Here is a 15,566-nt window from a genome sequence, read left to right as displayed (position 1 = left end):
GGGCAATGTAGAAGGTCTTCCTAACTACTTTAGCAATATGAGTGTCTAATGAAAGGCTACTGTCAACCTGGGTTCCCAGGTCCCTAATAACTTCTTCTGTGTTCAGGGGATTGCCACCTATATGGTAGCTAGGGGTAACCTTATTTTTCCCGAAGGGTATGACTATGCATTTCTTGGCATTTAACTTTAGGCCATGGCTCTGGCCCCCTGCACTCATTTACGGATCATGCATGTGCAGGTTATACAGCAGTACTCCATGAATACATAAGGCACTCTGCTGTGCTGTACTGGCACGATCCACTCCATGCAGGAATAGCACTATTTCTGCAGGGAGTTTAATGAATCCAGGGATAGAGATTAAATGAATTATAATCAATTATACAGCAACTTAACAAGTTAAGCATTAAGCATGGTGTATGTATTTAGCGACAAAATATACATAAATACAATCTCTGTTAATATATAGTTTATCAGGAAAGTCTAACTTGGAACAAAGCCAGTTTCCAGCAAAGGCCCAGGGAGAAACACTCCAGGCACATGTCTTTTGTAATGTAGAAGGAAGCCAGAGTACCCAGAGAAAATCCAAACGAACACAGGGGGACATGCAGACTAAACACAGAAGGCACTCCAGCCAAGAATTGAACCAGAGAACCTCTTGCTGTGAGGTGAGAATGTTACTGCTGCACCACTATACTGTTCATATAATTCTGTGCATATATCTATATATATATATATATATATATATATATATATATATATATATATATATATATATATATGGTTTACTATCAAAATGTCGAAAGTTAAAATAAAATGTGTACGTATTAGCGAAGTGTTTCACCGAAAGTACACATTTCCGTATGTACCTAATGTCGAAAACAGCTGTGAATTGCCGAAAATGTCGCTCGCGACATTTTCAACAATCAACAGCACTCCCACCCTTCTCTTAACTCCCTAGCTAACTAGCCTAAACTCACATTTATGCAGGGGGGCAAGCCCCCTTCACCCCCCCCAAATTAATATTCAAACACCGAGATCTCACTACAGTGAGGAAAGGGATGTATTTCCCTAACCACACTGTACCGTGATCCCCCTACATGAGCGAATGTTATAATTGCGAATGCACAGTCCATTCGCAATAATAACGGTCGCTCACATAACCTGCCGAACTATGAAGTATTCGAACATATGTTGTTTGAATACTTCATAGCAGTGCAATTGCACAGTGAAATTGTGATAGTAAACCTATTTATATATATATATATATATATATATATATATATATATATATATATATATATATATATATATATATATTATATCCCAGAACTATCCCTCCTGATCATCCTCACACACACATTCAGGTATACACTCACTCATACAACCCCATGCTTACAAATATGCATCCACACACACACCTCAGCACTACCTGTCCAGTAAACTCTGTGGGTCTTATCTCTATCATGACAGATGATCACTAGCTTCTGGCCATGTTCACAAATGTGTTAAGCCATGTTACTTTATGCAGCAGTGTGGTTATCTGAATCACTCAGCTGTGTAGATTACTACAGGCATTTCTGAGGAGTGCACGCGGTTAATTAGGTTATACTTCTCCCCAAAATGCCTCATTAGCATATACCATGGCCATAGAGGCAGCCACCATAGTCCTGCACATCTTTGCGCTAAAGCACTATGGTAGGGAGCCTCTGAATGGGAACTGGTTGCCATGAAGTATACACCTCATGCACATTTCAGTAAAGTTCCTCAACTGGCCTCAGTATGTTAGTGAAAAATAAAGTAAAGGAGGATGTTCAAAGAGCTGACTTTCTGGTTTTCCTTTTTCAGATAAAGTATACTAGTAACTGGTGAAAGGAAATAACAAAAAGTAATTATATTTGGAGTCCTACTTATACATTGAATAAGTTCAGAATAATGTAGCCCAACAAAGAAACTAACACCAAACATTAATATATGCAAGAGATGCAATTATACAGCCAAACTGGCGGCAAAGCTCTCTCAACCCAAGACTGGAACTGACAGTCAAGAGGAGAAGAAAAATACTTGCAACACACAACCAGTCTCACAAAGACCTACTAAACCAACACTGGCAAATAATACACATAAATACACGAAAACATACTCGGAGGCTCTAAATAAAAATCTGCAAAGCAACAGAGACCTCCAAAGCAGACACCCAAGCAACCTCCGCACCCCATCACAAACCATGAAACGCATACTTCACATAATCAGTGTGCCATGCAATCACAGCCCTTAGGGCAAAATATCATACCCAACACACTAGTAATAGGTGACTCTATAGTCAGGCACACTGATGTCCCACTAACTAGGCTGGACAAGGAGAAGGTTACAGTTAGCTGCCTGAAGGGCGCCAGGATCCGCCACATAACACAAGCCCTCAGGTCACTCCAGAACAAGTACAAATACAACTCTGTCATTGTCCATGTTGGTGTCAATGACTTGAGACGTACCTCCCTGGACTACATGAAAAGAGACATGGAAGAACTCTCTGATCACGTAGCCCAGGCTGGTATGACCTTGACCCTGAGTAGCATCCTGCCCTCACCAAGAATGATGCCACAGTATAAATAAAAAATTATCAATTTCAAAAATTGGCTAAGTTTCTGGTGTCATTCAAAGGGGATCCAGTATCTGTCCACCTGGGATGACATGCTCGATAAGCCACGTTGAGGCTTACACCTGTCACCCTTAGGCTTTCAAATACTGGTCAAGGCTTTTCCGCCCCATAGTGCCTTTTTTAGACAAGGCTCAAAAGACAAACCCACCACCATAAATAGCACAAGTAACAAAAAACTGAGGGTAATGCTACTCAACACCAGAAGTCTAAACCTCAAAATGCATGCACTCGAGGCACTCCTCAGTATGGAGAACATTGATATCTATGCAGTAACAGAAACCTGGTTTAAGGCTCCAGAGAGCACCCCAGCACTACCAGGCTATAACTCATACCATACTTATCGGCCACAGAACCCGAACCGAAACACAAAAGGTGGGGGTGTATCCATAGTCATCAAAGATACCCACACCTCCAGGTTAGTGGTACAGCACAATGCCTCAGAGACCATCCATGTACAACTAATAATGGGCAAAACTGCAATTCAAATTGTAGCTTGCTACAGATCACCCACCATGACCCATGACCCCCATTCCACGTTTCTGGAGACACTGGAAAATATGAAGGTCCTACCAAATGCTCTAATATTGGGTGATTTCAATTACACAAACATTAACTGGGAGAACTACTCGAGTACTAACTCCCTTGCCCAACACTTCCTAGAATTTATAAACTCGAACACCCTGGATCAACTGGTCAACATCTCCACCAGAGGTGGCAACATATTGGACCTGGTCATCACCAACATGGGTGACTGGTGTTCTACACCGGAGGTCAAACCCTCACAGGTTAGATCAGACCATAGACTAATCACTCTGCATATTCACATTCCGCCCTCACCCCCAATCAAGAAAACCACTGTGAAAAACTATTCAAAAGCAAACTTCATGTTACTTAAGACCGAGGTGGAAAGGTTCACAGCCCCCATGCTAAAGGACAATGCTGTCCATGCTGCTGAATCCCTTACAAAGGCACTCTATGAGCACCTACAAGAATGCATGGATTGTGCTATACGAAGCTAAACCAAGACTCACTCCTCCAAGAAAAGGAAACCAGTCTGGTGGACCCCTGCCATAAACAAGCTATACAATAAAAGGAGGAAATTAGTGCAGAAAAGAGTAAAATCCCAAGAAGAAAAGACATCCCTGATCAGTATCAGCAAGAAACTACATTCCCTCATAAAATCATCCAAGGCTAGCTTTGAAAGAAAAATTGCCAAGGACTCCAAAGATAACCACAAAGCATTCTTTAGCTATGTCAAAAACCTAAGTGGAAACTCTCAGATCTACTCTGAGTTAGTGCAGAACGGCTCAAAGTACACTGAACCAACAGATATTGCCAACATTCTGGCAGACAGGTTTAATGCAAACTTCACCCCCTAAAGGGCCCATAACCATACCAGAAGAATGTATTGCCCCGGCAGTCACTGACACACAGGTTAAAACAGCCCTATGCAAAGCCAAAAATACAGCTTCAATGGGGCCAGATGGTGTCCCAGGCTGTGTCTTACAAGAGCTCCAAAAAGAACTAACCCCTCACCTAAACACACTGTTCAAACTCAGCCTCTCTACAGGCTATGTACCCATAGAGTGGTGCACAGCAACAGTTATCCCCCTTCACAAAGGGGGTGCCACAATGGACACCGGGAACTATCGCCCTATAAGCCTGACTAGCCTTGTCTACAAGGCTATGGAGCGCATCATCATGGAATTCATTAACAGAGACATTGGGAACCTTCAAAGATTGGACCCTACCCAGTTTGGCTTTGTTAAGGGCAGATCATGCCTCCTAAACCTGCTGGACTACTTTGAGACAGTTACCAATGCTTTAGAAGAGGGAAAGGAGGTCCACACAGCCTACCTAGACCTCACAAAGGCTTTCAACACCATTCCCCATTCTGGTATTATAAACAAGTTCACCATCCTGAACATAAACCCCTACATCACAAGATGGGTTGCCAGTTGGCTCACGGATAGAACCCACATGGTGAGAGTTGCAGGCTCTAGGTCCAACTCTAAACCAGTTACAAGTGGCATCCCTCAGGGCTCAGTCCTGGGACCACTCCTCCGAGGTACAGGCAAGCACAGGAGGACTATGGCTGACCAAGTTCACAGATGACTACAAACTGGGGGCCGTAATTGACTCTCCAGCTGATACAGACATCCTCCAGAAGGGTCTCACTGAGACGGATATCTGGTGTCAAAATCATGGCCTCAAGCTAAATGCCAAAAAGTGCATAGTCATCCCCTTTGGAAAAAACAAAGTACCCGTGAACTATCACAAACGTGGTAGTCCCTTAAATGCAGAAAATGTAATAAGGGATCTGGGGACCCAAGTAGATAGTAATCTCTCCTTTGATAATCATATTGTCAAGGTGGTTAGAAAATCCTTCTATGTGGCCCACCTAATCACAAAAGGGTTCACATCTAGAACAAAAGAGGTTATTGTGCCCCTCTACTCATCACTCATCAGACTCATCAAAGAGTACAATGCCCAATTTGGGATGTACCTTATAAGACACCTGCAACAGCTGGAAAGACCACAGAAGTACCTGACCAAGAGGATTACTGGCCTCAAACATATGCCCTATGCAGCCTGACTGAAGAAACTCCAGCTGTGCTAGGTTGCATACCGCTTACTCAGACGTGATCTCTGCCTGACATACAAGGCCATGTCCAACCCAGAAATTGATGGACATGCTCTACCTAAAAAAAACAAATCCCTGAGAGCCACATGTTCTAGGGATCTAAACCTCACCACAACAATAAATAGGACATGCTGGAGGGATAAATTCCTGTCCCAGAGACTCCCATGCTTTGGAATAGGATTCCAATCTACATTAAGCAGAGCCCCTCACTAACACTCTTCAAGAGAAACCATGATGAGTGGATGGGAAACAGAAAATTTACCCCGGGGATCACTGCAGTGGCTCTGCTGGGCCGAAGCACAGGGAACTAATCTAAGGGGATGGCGAAAGCCAACACATTTTGTTTAGGCTTATAAATGCCCTTGGGCAGATAGCCTAGTACTTACCTATGAACCTATAAACCAACGATTTTTGTATAAAATCCCAAAAACCCTTATTTAAATTCAGTAAGGAAATTAGCTTCCCATTTCATTAAGCAGTGATACTACTTCACACTTGTTAAAATTCAAGTAGTAAATGAACTTAAGAAAACTAAGCTAATATATATTAATTAACTTCTTTGTCTAGCTTGTCTTAAAGGGAGAAGCTGTCTGTAATAATTTAAATAAAAAGGCAGTTTAAAACATTGCTGAAAAGTTTTTATGTTGATCGCTGAGTATGGGGAAAAAAAATCAAAGAAATAACATTTACTCCTTCAATATATAATAGTTTCAATTCTTGTTCAAAACTGATAAACCGACTGAATAAGGTTATACTTTTATTTTATTTAAAAACATATGAATCTTAGATGTCAAACCACTTTAAGTATCTTACACTGTCAAGTGGTTGTGTCTGTGTGAAATATCAGCAAATGTCTAGTTTCACTGAACAGTCCACTCTCCTTCCTTTCATTTAAGTTTTAGAGAAAGGGGACCTAAGTGCACCCTGACATCCAATGTGTAGCAAACCCATTTGTCAAAATCTCTATATTCACTAAGGTGGTTTTACATTTCAAATTGCAACGCTAATAGGCCAACTGATTAAATGTGTCAGAGTGTGTCAGCTCGTCGCATTAGAAAGCCTCTCTATGTGCTCATGCCTCAGACAAGAAGTTAAATGATTTAACTGTTGGTGAGTTAAGTGTTTTCTAGCTCTCAATGAGGGAATAAAAGGACTGCATGAAAGTTTTCATGAATCATTTCAAAAGTCACCTCCTGTTTTTTTATCATTTGAACTTAGCAAAGAGAGGTAAACAGTTATGTATTGTTGCCAAATAGCCAGTAATATTATGAATGACAAATCAGTCTGCAAACATACACTACATGAATGCACACGCACACACACACACACACACACACACACACACACACACACACACACACACACACACACACACACACACATGCAGACACACGTACACATGCTCACATGCACACACGCGCAAGCACACATATGCACATATTCATTTTAATTTGAAGGAAACCAGGATATTTCAAGAAAACCAAGTTAGAGCAAACAGGAAACATGCAACACATCACAAAGACACTGCATGCAAGTTAGGATTGAATCCCAGATCGAAAGCTGTGAGGCAGAAGTCATATCACTATGTCATTATGCCATTAAATCCTTGTGTCATCCACTCACTATAGTATCACCTCACTTCACTAACCTTACTTATTAGTAGCTACGAAAATGAAAATGTATTGCTAAATGATCAATGCTAATAAGGCACTCTGTTTTAAGAAGGTATTATACTAAACTACAGTGCAGCAAAGAAGTTCACTGCAGAGCATGTTCCACAAATGTTCATATTCTGCCATTCTCACAATGAGACATGCCATCAAAATTAGGAACATAACTATATATTCTGTGTCACATGAGGCAGTGTTGAGTAGTTAGGCTTGCAATAATAAGCACTTACTATTTGGCCTGTATGTTTTCAGTTCATTATGAATTCAAAACATAATCATTAGGAAAACTCCAGCAGTTAAAACCAAGCCAGTTAACACCAAACAATCCATAAACAAACAAAAAAATTGCTCAGGAACCACACAGAATAAACTTTATTAAAAACAATACAAAACAGCAACTTCACAATAAGCACAGTGTGATGTTATTCCTACCTACCTTCCAGATGCCAAACATTAGCAATATTGTGTACAACTAGAAAAATAAATACAAATGTGGGAAACATGGGAGAGACTGCAGCTTGTCATGCATAACAATCACACTGGAGGTAGCACAAGGAAGATAATGTTTGCACCAGAAATGGTTAAGCTGCAAGTGTGACAAGCACTCTGCAGGAAGGGACACAACTCTGATGACTTATTCCAGTCAATTTCATCCAGAGCTATACAGCATTCTCACCATTTCACTTGTCAGTTTTTCAGTGGCAGCAGGTTTCTGTGTAGCTTTGGGTGGAATGGCTGTAATTGAACCTGGAATGTAGCATTTGAACAACGTGGAAGATGACAAGCATGGAGTCTTGTAAAAAATAGAAAGGAAGACTGGAATTTATCTTAAACAGAGGATGACTTAGGAGATAACCAAATACAAAAAAGGTACACAAAGCTGAGATTTTTTCATTAACGTTAAATACGATGGCTTATTTTTCTTTTTCTTTAAGTACTTAAACTAAGATTCAAAATCATGGAACCAAAGTGGCCATGACTGTGCATTTGTAACTACTCACCCCAGGAAATATTTTATATATATATATATATATATATATATATATATATATATATATATATATATAAAGTAGGGAGTGCCTATAAGGGAGGCAGGCTTGCAAGACAGTCTTTGTTTTAAATCCAGACATGAGTACCAGCATGTGTCTAATTGTGATAAAATGAATGCAAATGAAAAGGATACAGTAAGTGTGAATGAGTACTACCTAAATAAATGATGTGCGACCTTTGAAATAATGTTATCTGTTTAAAATATCTTTCAAGTTTTGAAAGCTTTGCAGTCATCTCAGTGCAAATAGATAAAACGTTTGATTTTATTTATTTTACATGTGTTACCAGGAAAGTCCAACTGGGCAGGTTGCCTATTTTCAGCGGAGGCCCGGGGAGAAAGGTCCACAAACAATAGTAAAGTAGTACAACTTTTTTAGAATAGTACAGACGTAAAAATAAGTATCATTAATATTAGGAAGACTGCATATCCAACATATGACAAACAAAGTTGAGAACATGGAGAGCATAGCATAAAATGCATTGTTGTTTTGCACATATTAAAAGGAGTATAGAAAAGTTAACATCAGGTACATTGCAGGTATACAAATTACCACTGGATGCTTTAGCATAGCCCAAAGTACATTGTTGTTATACACAGGTCAGTTGGTTCGCTTAGTGGAATTTAAGAAGCCTAGAATATGACATTGTTGACATTCTTGATTCTTTTGTTACAATGTTATTTTTATATATAATGCTTTGTACACATGATTCATTGAAGTGAGGTAGTGTCAGGTAGTCAGATATGTAGGAGACATGGAAAAATACTTCGAGATGATAGGGGGAAACACTTTGAGATAATGTAGAGTTATTAAGAAGGTCATACTTTCGAGGACACATGCATTGTTATGGGATCTAAGTGATATCATAGGATTAGTATTGCAGGTTTGTATTTTTGTATAGGACATAGTGATTTGGATGACTGTGTAAATATATTGTATAACCTTGATTTGTGCTAGTAAGATGGTTTTGTTCCCATCAATTTTAGCTATGCCTCTGCTGTTCACTTTGGATTGTGCAGATTTCATTCACACTGCTGATCTGAATCTACTGATATACTGCAGGCATCATTTTAAATATTAAGATATGCTGTCAGTAAGGAACCTCTGGAGGTTGACTCAAGCTATTAGGTTTTATGATATGGGGGAGTATTTTTACTTAAAGTCAGGAGATACCAAATACTTCCATTTATCACAGGTTTACTGACTACTCTAAGCAATTAATCTGCACTATACTATACTCACCCCCAGAAATTACATTTTACCTCAATACTCAACTACACAGTTAACATTACAAAATGATTAGCATTCCTAATGAAAGAGTAGCCCACATAGCTCAGTGAATAATCTATAAAAAGGTTTACAACATACAGTTACTGTGAAGAAAACTTTAGGATAGAAATCCTTTAGAAACATTTTACTGTGGTACTATTCCAAAACTGTTCTCTTATCTTTTTGAAAAATGCAAAATGCATCAAGTGATCATTTGAATGTGATAAAGTTAATATGAAGCCCAGTTCCTTTCACCCATAAGTCACCTTCCTATCCCGAGATTAGTTATCTTCTCAGTGGTTAGATCTCTGTGTCTCTGACCCTGTCTACAACAGAAGAAAGAAACTGTTGCAAAAAAGAGTAAAATCCCAATGACTGGAAGAACTCCCTGGTCAGCCTCAGTAAGAAGCTGAGATCCCTCATAAAATCCTCCAAAGCTAGTTATGAAAACAAAATTGCCACTGATTCTAAAGATAACCACAAAGCATTCTATAGCTATGTCAAGAATCTCAAAGTCAACACTCTGCTCTGAGTTACAGCACAATGGCACTAAATATACAGAACCAACTGATATTGCCAACATCCTAGCAGATAGGTTCAGTTCTAACTTTACCCCCCCCACCCCCTAAAGGGCCCATCTCTATACCAGAAGAATGCAAAGTTCCTGTAATCATGGCTGCACAGGTAAAAACAACACTCTCCAAAGCCAAGAACACAGCATCCATGGGACCTGACAACATCCCGGGCTGCGTTCTACATGAACTACAGAATGAACTGGCACCCCACCTAAACACCATGTTCAATCATAGCCTCATCTCAGGCTTTGTGCCCACTGAATGGCGCACAGCGATGGTTATCCCACCCCACAAAGGGGGAGCCACCACTGACCCCAGGAATTATGGCCCCATTAGCCTACCAAGCCTGGTCTGCAAGGCCATGGAACGTATCATCATGGAACTTATAAACAAAGATACTGGTATTCTCTAAACTCTGGAATGCACCCAGTACAGGTTTGTAAAAGGCAGATCATGTCTCTTAAACCTGACTGACTTATTTGAAGCAGTCACCAAAGCCATAGACGAGGGTAAGGTGGTTCACACAGCCTACCTAGAGCTCGCCAAGGCTTTTGACACCATCCTCCACTCTGGAATTATAGATAAACTCACTAAACTAGGTATAAATCCCTATGTCACAAGATGGGTTGCCAACTGGCTCACTGACAGAACCCACACTGTGGGGTGGGATAACCATCGCTGTGCGTCATTCAGTGGGCACAAAGCCTGAGGTGAGAACATCAACATCTGTGAAGTAACAGAAACCTGGTTTAAGGCTCCTGAAAGCACCGCAGCACTACTAGGCTATAACTCATACCATACCTTTCGGCCACAGAACCAAGACTGAAACACAAAAGGCGTGGGTGTATCCGTATTCATCAAGGATACCCACACCTCCAGGTTAGTGGCACAGCACAATGTATCAGAGATCATCCATGTGCAACTAGCAATGGGCAAAACTGCAATCCAAATTGTAGCTTGCTACAGATCACCCACCATGGCCCAAGACAGACACTGGGAAATATGAAGGTCCTACCAAACACCCTAATACTGGGTGATTTCAATTACCCAAACATAAACTGGGAGAACTACTCAAGTGCTAACTCCCTTGCCCAATGCTTCCTAGAATTTATAAACTCGAACACCCTGGATCAACTGGTCAACACCCCCACCAGAGGGAACAACATATTGGACCTGGTCATCACCAACATGGGCAACCGGGGTTCCACACCGGAGGTCAACCCCTCGCTGGTTAGATCAGACCATAGACTTATCACTCTGGCTATCCACATTCCGCCCCCACCCCCAATCAAAGAAACCACCATGAAAAACTATTCAAAAGCAAACTTCACGTTACTTAAGACTGAGGTGGAAAGGTTCACAGCCCCCATGCTAAAGAATAATGCTGTCCAAGGTGCTGAAACCTTTACAAAGGCACTCTATGAGCATCTGCAGGAATGCATGGATCATGCTATCCTAAGTAAAACCAAGACTCGGTCCTCCAAGAAAAGGAAACCAGTCTGGTGGACCCCTGCCATAAACAAGCTATACAACAGAAGGAGGAAACTAGTACAGAAAAGAGTAAAATCCCAAGAAGGAAAGACATCCCTGATCAGTATCAGCAAGAAACTACGATCCCTCATTAAATCATCAAAGGCTAGTTTTGAAAGAAAAATTGCCAATGACTCCAAAGATAACCACAAAGAGTTCTTTAGCTATGTCTAGAACCTAAGTGGAAACTCTCAGATCTGCTCTGAGTTAGTGCAGAATGGCACAAATACACTGAACCGACTGATATTGCCAACATTCTGGCAGACAGGTTTAGTGCAAACTTCACTCCACCTCACGCCCTAAAGGGCCCATAACCATACCAGAAGAATGCAGGGTCCCATCAATCACTGACACACAGGTTAAAACAGCCCTATCCAAAGCCAAAAACACAGCTTCAATGGGACCGGATGGTGTCCCAGGCTGTGTCTTACAAGAGCTCCAAAAAAAACTAACCCCTCACCTAAACACACTGTTCGAACTCAGCCTCTCTACAGGCTACATACCCACAGAGTGGCGCACAGCAACAGTTATCCCACTCCACAAAGGTGGAGCCACAACAGACCCCAGGAACTATCACCCTATAAGCCTGACTAGCCTGGTCTGCAAGGCTATGGAATCCATCATCATGGAACTCATTAACAGAGACATTGGGAACCTCCAAACCTTGGACCCTACCCAGTTTGGCTTTGTTAAGGGCAGATCATGCCTCCTAAACCTGGTGGACTTCTTTGATATGGTTACCAAGGCATTAGACGAGGGAAAGGAGGTCCACACAGCCTACCTAGACCTCGCAAAGGCTTTCGACACCATTCTCTATTCTAGTATTATAGACAAGCTCACCAGTTTGAACATAAACCCCTACGTCACAAGATGGGTTGCCAACTGGCTCATGGATAGAACCCACATGGTGAGAGCTGCAGATTCTACATCCGACTCTAAACCGGTTACAAGTGGCTTCCCCAAGGGCTCAGTCCTAGGACCCCTCCTGTTCAGTATATACTTCTCCGAGGTACAGGCAAGCATAGGAGAACTATGGCTGACCAAGTTCGCAGACGATTGCAAACTAGGGGCCATAATTGATTCTCCGGCTGATATGGACACCCTCCAGATGGATCTCACTGAGACGGTTACCTGGTGTCAAAATCATGGCCTCAAGCTAAATGCCAAAAAGTGCACAGTCATCCCATTTGGAAAAAACGAAGTACCCGCAAACTACCATATACATGGTAGTCCCCTAAATGCAAAAAATGTAATAAGGGATCTGGGGACCCAAGTAGATAGTAATCTCTCCTTTGATAATCATACTGCCGAGGTGGTTAGAAAATCCTTCTATGTGGCCCACCTAATCACAAAAGGGTTCACATCTAGAACAAAAGAGGTTATTGTGCCCCTCTACTCATCACTCATTAGACCCATCATAGAATACAACGCCCCATTTGGGATGTACCTTAGAAGACACCTGCAACAGCTGGAAAGACCACAAAAGTACCTCACCAAGAGGATTACTGGCCTCAAACAGATGCCTTGTGCAGCCCGACTCAAGAAACTCCAGCTGTACCTGGTTGCATACTGCTTACTCAGAGGTGATCTCTGTCTGACATTCAAGGTCATGTCCAACCCAGAATTGATGGACATGCTCCACCTAAAAAAAAACAAATCCCGGAGAGCCACACGCCCTAAAGATATAAACCACACCACAATGATAAATAGGACATGCTGGAGGGATAGATTCCTGTCCCAGAGACTGCCCGTGCTTTGGAACAGGATTCAAATATACATAAGGCAGAGCCCCTCACTAACAGTCTTCAAGAGAAACCTTGACAGGTAGATGGGAAACAGAAAATTTACCCCGGGGATCACTGCAGTGGCTCTGCTGGACAGTGTCAAAGGGAACTTATGGTTCTGCTGGACAGAGACACAGGGAACTAATCTAAGGGTGTGGCGAAAGCCAACACATTCTGACTAGGCTTATAAATGCCCTTGGGCAGATAGCCAAGTACTTACCTATGAACCTATGAACCTCAGTAGTAGACTCCAAATCCAATTTCAGACCAGTGACAAGTGGAGTACCACAGGGTTCATTCCTGGGTCCTCTCCTGTTTGGTATCTACTTTTCTGAAGTACAGGCTAACACAGAAGGTCTTTGGCTAATGAAGTTCACAGATGACTGCAAACTAGGAGCTATAATCGAAACTCCTAACGATGTGGACATCCTACAAAAGGGCCTCATGGAGACAGATGCCTGATGTCAAAGCCATCGCCTCAAGCTCAATGCTAAAAAGTGCATTGTGATCTCCTCTCTTTTTAAAAAGCCCTGCATTTGCATCAGGGTGAAAGCACTTGTGGTGATTTTTTATTAAAAAAACTGTTCTACAACCATTTTCCTGTTGCTGCCTTGACCATATTTTTTGTCTTTACTAGTATTTTATTTACGTTTTTTTCCACCTGTTGTGTTTCTTTGAACCTATGAAACTATGTTTGACTGCGCAATGTTCATACACCTCGCACACTGCTGTTTCCTCTCATATACTAAGTTTGAAAATAATAAATACATGTGTCATTGATGTAGGTAATGTATGCTGCTATCACTTTCTACAGGTTCTGGTGACCTGAAAGTAGTTAATTTAAATAGCTTAATCTAATAAAGAGAAAACTGTTCCAACTGTCAGAGTGCTTCTTGTCTCTGTTCTGTAATTACTAGTGAATGTCTCTCTGGCTGTACTAAGCATTGACATCAGTTGTGTATAGATACAAATGATGGTGGTGTCAGCGATACATCGCCAAAGGCCATGGTTGTGTATTTATACAAATGATGGCGGTGTTAGTGATACATCACCAAAGGCCATGGTTGGGTATATATGCAAATGATGGTGGTGTTATTGATACATCACCAAAGGCCATGGATGGGTGCATATCCAAATGATGGGAGAGCTAGTGATACATCACCAAAGGCCATTGTTGTGTACATATGCACATGATGGTGGGGTTAGTGATACATTGCCAAAAGCCAAGGTTGTGTATATATGCAAATTATAGTGGGGTTAGTGATACATCACCAAAGGCCATGGTTGTGTATATATGCAAACAATTGTGGTTTTAGTGGTACATCACCAAAGGCCATGGTTGTGTACATATGCAAATGATGGTAGTGTTAGTGATACATCACCAAATGACATGGTTGTGTCTATATGCAAACGATGGTGGTGTTAGTGATATATCACCAAAGGCCATGGTTGTGCATATATGCAAATGATGGTAGAGTTAGTGATACATCACCAAATGCCTTGGTTGTGTATATATGCAAATGATGGTGGTGTTAGTGATACATCACCAAAGGCCATGGTTGTGTATATATGCAAATGATGATGGGGTTAGTGATACATCACCAAAGGCCATGGTTGTGTATTTATGCAAAGGATGGTGGGGTTTGTGATACATTTCCAAAGGCCATGGTTGTGTATAGATATGCAAATGATGGTGATGTTAGTGATACATCGCCAAAGGCCATGGATTGCTTCTCCATGACTTAATGTTAATACAAAGGAGAGAAGGGAGACAATGCAATAATAACAAGGTCACCATCTCATTCCTGGCTTTATTTGGGAGTTTGTTTTAGTCATTAGTTTAGGGGAATTATTCTGATATCAGATGAGTTTTACTAAAGTAGTTGAAAGGGTATTGCATTTTATTTCAAAAAGCAGAGTTATTTTTACATAAAATAACAAAGATCAGAAAATAATCTCAGCTCTCAATGTTCTTGCACTGCTATCTGGTGCCTTACCCATAGTAAAGGTGTTAATCTAAACAATGCTATTTTAAGTAAATACTCCTAAAGCTGTAGACTCTCTCCAGTGGTAAGTCTGCTGAACTATTCAGTAGAACATAACATAACAAAGCAGTTATACTCTGATTTTTCACAGATTCTCTACTCACCTCAGATGGTTGCATTATCGGTGGATAAATATTACTTTCCACCTCCAGAATATTTCTTAGCATTTATGTTCCTCATATTATATCTGTAGTGACATTGTAACCAAGATGTAATAATTAATCAACAGCATTTGAGCATCTCAGCTTTGCTCAGTATGGATCATTCAAGTGCCATTTTACCTGAGCAGTTCTCATTGCTGAATTGCAGCCATGCACAAATGACCATCAATATCATAAACATCA

This window comes from Protopterus annectens, chromosome 17.part0 (assembly GCF_019279795.1).
Source record: "Protopterus annectens isolate FY-2018-M chromosome 17.part0, PAN1.0, whole genome shotgun sequence".
Lineage (NCBI taxonomy): Eukaryota > Metazoa > Chordata > Ceratodontiformes > Protopteridae > Protopterus > Protopterus annectens.
This window is presented reverse-complemented; position numbering follows the sequence as displayed.